At 42.8% G+C, this 8,268-nt stretch overlaps 1 long non-coding RNA gene across 1 annotated transcript; it reads right to left on the bottom strand.

Moving 5' to 3' along the window:
- Positions 1 to 718: 718 nt before the first annotated feature.
- On the bottom strand, positions 719 to 4,710 carry LOC104280065. Its single transcript, XR_717877.1, has 3 exons — positions 4,618 to 4,710; positions 1,942 to 2,051; positions 719 to 954 (listed from the first exon to the last, which is right to left on the bottom strand). It is a non-coding gene; the product is annotated as an uncharacterized LOC104280065 (long non-coding RNA).
- Positions 4,711 to 8,268: the final 3,558 nt, after the last annotated feature.

The following is an 8,268-nucleotide window of genomic DNA, read 5'->3' as shown; positions in this document are numbered from 1 at the left end:
AGCTCACAGGTTTGGGCCTATGGAGTCCACTTCGCTTTCGCTGAGAGAGAGAGCATCAGAGCTGGCATGGCCACAGGCAAGCACAGGTGGGTTCTACTGCTGTTTCTGCTATGAACGCACAGCAACTGCCTATTAGAGGATGAATCTGACAATCAAAATCAGCCAATGAAATGGGAGCTGGGGAAAATGAAAATACAGTGATTCAAACTTGTGCATCCTGGTGTTTCCCAGGCAGACATTGCCACAGTGGAACATTGTTTCCAAAGAGGCACATCTTCAGTTCATTTTTTTTTTAATTATTAAATATTTGTAGGCCCAATTAGTTACTTGTCAGCTGAAAGCAAGCAAACTCCACTCCAGGAATTCTCTCTGTCAACCCAGCCACTGCATTTAAAGTTACTGTATTTTAACTATACCCAACAGTCTGCTTATGATTCATGTTTTTCTTTCTGTCTGCATCATTAACAGAAGGTTAAGACTGCATCAATCATTTCACATGCTGTTAGTAAGTGGACACAATTCCAGTGCTAACACCATCACCTACAAACCATAATCGGCACCATTGCCCTCCAGGGCACTGAGTTTTGCGCACTGCATTTTTCAGACACTCAGCCTGGAGGTTCCCCAGGGTGCTCAGTTGCAAGGCCCAGTGCTGCATTTCTGAGAGATGGCTCTGCTTTCTTTTCTCCTCCCTCCTCCCCCCATGTGGCACTGCCTTCTCTCAGCAAAATACCATTTTCACAGGGCATGATGTTGCAACGTTGCCAGTTTGCTGGCCGTGGCCTCCAGGAGCAATGATGCTCCAGCACGGGCTTGTTGGTGCGGACGTGCACGCAATCCACGCGCCGGGACTGGAAGCCATAGTTTCCGCATGTAGCTGTGCAGACGGTCCACAGGCTGACCCTCCAGTGCACGCCACAGACGTCGGTCCAGCAGTTTTGGGTACTCAGTGGCCTGTGGGCAGGAGGGAAGAAGGAGTCATCTGTCACCAAGCTGCTCAGGGAATAAGCACACACTGGTTCGGGTGTCACGTAAGCTCTGGGGACAGCAAGCCTTGCTATATACCAAAACATAGTTCACGCAGAGCACTGTATGGGTCAGGTCTTCAATGGGGCAAGTGAGGGTAACTCCAGCACTCTGGAAGGCAGCTTGTAACTGTACTCGGATCCAAGCCCTCAGTAGGTGCATCTCTATGGGAGCTAAACAGCCATTTGAATTATCTGGGGATTTGGCTCAAATGTCCTCTCCAAAAGTACCAAAGCAGAGGTCCACTGAAAAGATGCAATGAGTAAAGTTGCAACCAGTAAGACCCAGCAGGGCTTTGTAACTTTTTAATGGCTTTACAACTTTTTTATGGCTTTACAGCCAGTGCAAACAAAATTGATTCTCTGAAACACTCCTTTTCCCTTCAACACAGTCTCACACTTGGTTCCCACCTATCTGTCACACAGATAATGATAATACACAAATGGGAGACAAAGAGGCAATGATATTAATTTCCAGTCATGACTGGGCATAATTTATGCATCTAGGTCTCATGTAGATATGTCTTTACGATGTTGACAGTGGAGTTTATTTGCCTCAAAACAAAATTAGTAGAGTTCCCTTTTTTGCCCAGTTAGAGCTTGTATTTAAATAAGAGAGAAGGAGACCGGTAGCTTAAGAAGAGGTAGCATAATCTTTCTGTCAGGATCTGGCATGCCTAGAAGACTTTCCAGTTTTTGGCCATCTAGTGTTTTGGTGTTTTTTTCTGGGGCTCACAGGAACAAATAGTGAAGCCTTGGCTTGAGCCTGGTGAGATTTGTACCATGTAATTCTGTGGGCTGTAGAATGACCTCTTTGTTAGATATGGGAAATCCAAAATTTGTCAGTTAAGTCACTAGTCTGTTCAACATCTCTGCAAAGGGTAGTGGTTTCAGACAGAAGGGATTCCTGTCCTACCTCGGCAAGGCACTGCATTGATCAGACGACACAGTAGCCCTCTCTTTGGTCTGGCAAAATATCTGTCTGTGCTGTACAGCCAGTCGCGGTCCAATGCAAGGCCCATTACACTGTGAACACAGAAAAATTGCTTAAGGGAGGTAAAAGGTAGGACATGTTCCTCTTATAAGACTATTAATGAAATAAAGCGCAGTTTCCTGTGCAGTGACTGTTGAGATTTCAAGCACTGCAGCTCTGCAGGCTTTGAAGGCTGAGCTGCAGTCATCTTCTGTCCTACCTCATTCTTCTCCAGTACCATTAAAAGCGCATTTCTATATCTGCTCTGTAGAGTTGTTATCTCTGCTCTTCAATAGTTCAATCTAAACACATCTGTTAGGGCAAAAAAAGTGCTCTCATGTTGTTAGCCAAGAGCCTATGATCCATATAGGAAATCTCAATATATTCCTTTCACCCTGTATTTTGCAGCTTGTACTATTACAATTTATCTGCAAATAGTTAATAACCAAAAACACATTGAACCAAGAACGCATCCCACTCCATTTAATAATTTAAAAGCATTGCAGGACAATAAACCAAAGCAGCAAGCATGACGAGCACAACAGATCTGCAACCTTGGTCCAATACTGAAGTTAACCTTACCTATTCAAGGTTACCAATCGTGTGCTTACAGTTTAACTCTTCTAACTCTCTCTGGTTAAACTGTAATTTACTATAGGTATGAAGCATTTTAAAATTACATAAATTGTTGTGAAAGAGTTTGCTTTTCTAAGTATCTGGAAATTATATTCAGGAAAAGGATCTTAGTGCGAGAGGGCACCTTTTGGCAGGGGAAGGCTGCTGACAGATGCCTCTGCCTCCTGCATCCTCCATGGGTAGGAGCCCTATTTTACACTACCATGCATTCCTCACATAATACTCTTTTCCTGCTGCTATTCCTTCCCTCTTTGACAACTGGGAGAGAGAAGCAGCTACTGCCAGGTTTCCAGTTGCTCCTGGCCAACCCCTTGTTGAGCAATGTGGGTGGAAATGTTTTTTGTTGGACTATGTGGATGTGCAGGATACCCAGGGAAGAGCTCTTGGTGAAAAAAGGCAAGATGCAGAAAGGTGTTAATTCAGCTCAGCTCTGTCTTGCCTTGACAGACCCTTTACTATGAAGACTCAAGGGGGCATTGTGGAAAATGACCCAGCCCTGAGTCATCGCAGAGTGGAACAGCAGACAAAGGATCAAAATCTGAATAGAACCAAACACCAGATAACAGTCATTTTGCCCTGAGTCTCATATTAAACCACTATCTACTCTTCTAGATAGTGTTAAATGTAAATCATGTATGTGTGAAATATGTTAATCTGGCTAAGTATCAAGATATGTTAATTTGGCTGAGTCACGAGTGTGGTAGTTATCGCACACTTAGTAGTTGGTGCCCAGGAGAGGTAAAGGGAAATCTCATCATACCACCAAAGATAAACATTCTAGATAGTCCAAGTCCCTTCAGGCATGCCTCTGCCCACCACACTCCATCTTTACAGTATAAAAACTGTTAGATTTAGGGCAGAATTTTGTGGGAGAGAGAAGCTTTTCCAACCATACAGCTGGAATGTAGGAAATTCTTCCCCCCTTATTTGAGACATCAGATAAGAATATCTTCCTCGGGATTGAGAACCATTACCTGAGAGAGGGTAAGTGACTAAGACATGTGTGGCATGCTTTATGATTGCTGTTGGTACTAGCTTGCCCACTTCTTACAACTGTACTAGTACATTTTTTTCTGGTCATCACTGAGTTCTGTAATAGTGTATGCTGTGTGATTTTGTGTTGTTGTTTCTGTCGCTAATTGCAATAGTGCATTGTGTCCATAAAACCTGCATTGTGACATATTAGACATGTAAGTGGACAATAAACTGATAGTTTGAACCTTACAGTGAAGTCCATGTGTTGGACCTGAGAGTGAAGTTCAAACAACTGGTTGCATGTTTGAATCTTCCAGTGAAGTCCATGTATTGGACCTGTGAGTGATGTTCAGATAGATCTCTAACTAAAACCTTACAATGAAATCTTTCTGTCACAGTGAAGCACTTGCTGTGATATCTGCAGGGGCCTGCAGTCCTCATCACTAGCAAACCTGAGTCACCGGTTTTAAAATGGTATAGGATTATGGTAGTGGACATCAAAGTGCCACTAATGCTAAATGAAGGAAAGAAACTCATACTAGATGCGGGGATAGAGTAAGTAGTCTGTTTATCATGTGAGTTGGGAAAGTTGGTCACTACACTTGGGCAACAGAGACCCAATATCCCTGATACCGAGAAGGTCATTGAGCCACTCAACCAGCGTTGTATTCCTAAAGAGAATTAGATAATAATCTTCTGGCTTGTAGACTGAGCTGTATAGAATCATGTGGGACGTGATTATTTTTTTAAGCTGGCCAGGAGAAATGTTATATTATGATGCACAGAGGTTAGGCCTAACAAATTAATTCAGATCTCTTTGATTATCTCAGCTGAGTATGATGTTATGGGGAAAAATATAACCCATTATGATTTGCAAGATTAGGTTACTGGCTTTTTTCAAGGATAATCCAGTCATTGCCTGGAATTTCAGAGAGAGTGAAAACTTGCTTCTTCTATAGAAAAGGAAAATTCATCAACTACCTGGATGAGGGAATAGAGTACACTTACCTGGCCCCAGGAGGATGCCACCCACTCAACACAGGGCTGCCTGTTACAGCTCTGTGTGTCCACGGGGCGCTTGGACAGCTGAGCACAAGCCTCGTTAGACACCGGCACAGAGCTGCCTTTTGTTGTCAGGCGCTGACATGTCACTCGCCGCATCTGTATGCCTCCACCACAGCTCCGTGTACAAGGAGACCAGGATGTTACCATCCATCTGCAAGAGAAAGGGAAACAGGTCAGGGAGCAGATATGGGCCACTATCTGCCATCATTACTGGTGGGAACAGGTCTTTATGTATTGGACCAAAGAAAGGCCACAACTGCTTGGTTAATTTAGGGTGTAATGCTGGAAGGTCCTCAAGGTTGCTTTAAAAAAGCTTTGTAAATATTTCTAACCGAGGCACAGGGGTTGTGAGTGGCCACTGTGCCACAGAGGCCTTGGTCACAGGCTACAGACAAAACACAAGCAGTGACTGACCCATTTGAACTCTTTGATAGGGAAAACTTTCTCCGTTTCTGCCAGAATAGTTCTCAGGCCACTTTGATCTTATTGCCGACAGAATAGCCGGAAGTCTGTTGGGTCCTGCTGGTGCCTGCCTGCTCTGTTACACCCCTGACAGCTGGGATAATCCAGAAAAGCCTGAAGGTTGCTCAGGCATGGGGATGGTACATAGCCTGCCTAGGGAAAAAGGACACCTTTCTTTTTTCCTCTTGAGCTCAGACCATGCATTGGGGCATGCTCAGATCACGCACAGACCATGCACAGGGATTCATAACCCCTGTGTGATGGAGTTTATAAAATCCAGTTTAACTAGTAAAAAGCCTGTAATGACAAAAAATACTAGTCCAGGTCCAAACTGTTACAAAGGTGGACAACATATTTTGTCTCTTTAAGGATCATTAAGTGAAACACCCGGGCTTGTGATGGGGATAGATAGGAATGGGGAGGATGTGACAGATTACTAGTTTCCTGAAGATTTTTATGGCCAAGTCAGCAGTTTCCTTCATTAAGTTTCAGGATACTCAGCAGAGTTTGTGTGATATTGGGCAGAAAATAGTGCCTATTGTGTCCCTCACCAGCAGCATTTATGATTACTTTACAATATAGGCAATAGGCATTCCCCAGTCCCATGGAAAGGCATCCATTACTATTCCTCAGTCTTCTGTGGGTGGTTAACTCTCATGGTCACAGAAATATGTATAAAAACAAACACATTCCCAACACGGAAAGCAAAAATACTGCTCCAGCTGTTTGGTGAAGTTGAATCTGAAGTTTCTGCACTCTTGTAAAGCTCTGCTCTGCATTTCAATCAAATTTTATTTCCAAGCTTACGTCTCAGTGGCTTCTCAAGGGCTGAAGGAGGATTGTGGGTTGTGTTACAGTTCAGATAAGGTATAAAAAGATATAAACCATTCCCATGGAATTTAATACCATCACCAAGGAAAACTGCTGCTAATGAGTGTGTTTCATATTTCGTCAAATTTCTTTTGGTTTCCTTCTTATGATTCAGAATACATTTGTCTGCAAAGTGGGGTAGGAATATATTTTAAAAGTTAATTAAACAGTACTTTGCTATGTATACAAGACATAGCAAGAGTGGTAAATCTGGCCATTTCTTATCAGGTTGCTTAGCACCTCTCCTTGCCTCAGCTAAGACTCTTTGTTAATACAAGTGCCAGACACTGTTGAGTAAGTGAAGTTGTACTAAATTTCTCATGAGAACCTGACTACTTTTAAGTGATTGTATACTGAAACATACCATGCCTGCAGTAGAAATAAGGAAGAGGATGGAGTAAGAATGTAGGAAAATATGGAAGAGCGCGTTTATGCATCTCAGCCAAGGAGCCACTTCCACGCAGAAGTAGGACATTTTTAACATGGAGGGAGCACAACACTACACTGACTTTCTGGGTAGGCAGTCAGGATGTATTCTTCTTTGCACCAAAGCGTCTTGAAAAAGGAAAGTATTTTATATGAGGAGGAAGCAGCAAAGGAAGACCTAACTCAGAGTACTTAGAAGTTTTTCAAGCTGTCCTGGCTCCAGTGAGTTTAATAGTAACTGAAAGTAGAAAAAAAAGAGATTGCTGGGACAGAGAGTTAAAAATAAGGAACCACAAGGCAGCAGTCTCCAATAGGAGGCTGAACTCAGTCTGACTCCACTTCATGCTCACTAGATCTGGTGGGATGTGCCCATTTTACAAAAGACATCTCCACTCTGTTAAGGGAATTCTTTGCAGCTGCAGCTACAGTCCTGCCCATACTGTTGCTCAGGAAACAAAAGAATTCAGACTAAAACCTCACAAAAGGTGCTAAACCTAGCTTCTTGTTTGTTATATTGTTGGGATAAACTGGCATGAAGCCCTGTGGAACACAAAAAAATATGACCCTACAGTGCTTGGGTGACAAAACTCCCATACACACAGAGGTCAGAACAGGCGTGACATTTACATACAATATAGGGTGAGGCTGGATTTACCCAAGACAACCCAAGCTGTGAACTTTGCTAGTAAAGACTAGGTAAAACTATTGTTTTCCAGCCTAAGTACTGAATAACAACTCTCTTTCTATCATGTACTGTCAATGTTTCCCACAAATCTTGCTAAAATTCCCAGCTGTTTAGGTTAAGCACTCATAAATTGCCTTTTAGCAATGGCTTTTCTCCAGACAAGCACCAGAGGGGCTGCAATGACATGATGTTTGGAGTGAATAACTCTTCAGGAACTTCTTAGAAGAATGTAAAACATTTTAACATGAGATGGACAAACCGTGAAGGGCAGTCTCTCCTGTTGCATGCGATGGGCTGCAGGGCTGGCTTGGGCTTCTCTTTGCAGTGGGATGTGTTGACTTCGGCCCCATCCAGTAAGCACCTCAGCTGGGGTAGCTGCACCCCTTTGTGGCCACAGGAAGCTGAACAAGGCATCAGCTTGTCCACTGACCACCGGTATTCTGCCAAGAAGTGAGAGAGAGACATGTTAACTCTCAAAAACTGCCATCAGGAGATCCTTAGAAAAGAGAGTCAGAGTTATTCTTCAGGGTGAAATATTTGGATGCAGTGTCTCAGGTGAAGAGGAGCTGTTGTAATCAGACTTAAGTTTTAAGGAGCTAATTGCTTAATGAATAATTAATCATAATTTTAATTAAATTAGTTTATTAATTTATATTAGGATAAGGAATATAGAACTCTACTTATGCTAAGAAGTCGTGTGTAGGCCTTAGCAAAAGCCAGAGCTGTGCAGGCTGCAAAATTAGCAGGGAATGTTTTGTACTTGTAAAAGGTCTCACCGCACCTGTGATTTGGTTTTACCACACCTGTGTTTTGGTCTCACTGCACCTGTGCTTTAATAACAATACCAGCATATTTCATTTAGACAGACACCAGGCACCAGGTAACAAAAAAATAAGGAACAGGATTCCAGCTGATGTAAGCCACTGACTGTCTTCAGTATAACAAACCCAATGTTTTGGTGCTTAGAAGCATCAAGCATGGGAAGTGAATGATGTGGTAGTGCAGTTAAGTGAAACTAGTAGAGGAGGACATCATAACTATATTTCTAAAGGGTGTATTTTAGTGAAGATCTGGTTAACTGTCAACACTAGCAGTACCTACAGTTTTATGATCTTACAAGAATGTGTTTCTCACCAGGTAGATCATAGAGA

Source organism: Apaloderma vittatum, unplaced genomic scaffold (genome assembly GCF_000703405.1).
Source record: "Apaloderma vittatum isolate BGI_N311 unplaced genomic scaffold, ASM70340v1 scaffold16030, whole genome shotgun sequence".
NCBI classification, from domain to species: Eukaryota; Metazoa; Chordata; class Aves; order Trogoniformes; family Trogonidae; genus Apaloderma; species Apaloderma vittatum.
The sequence above is the reverse complement of the archived record's forward strand: the minus strand, read 5'-3'. Positions and strand labels throughout refer to the sequence as shown.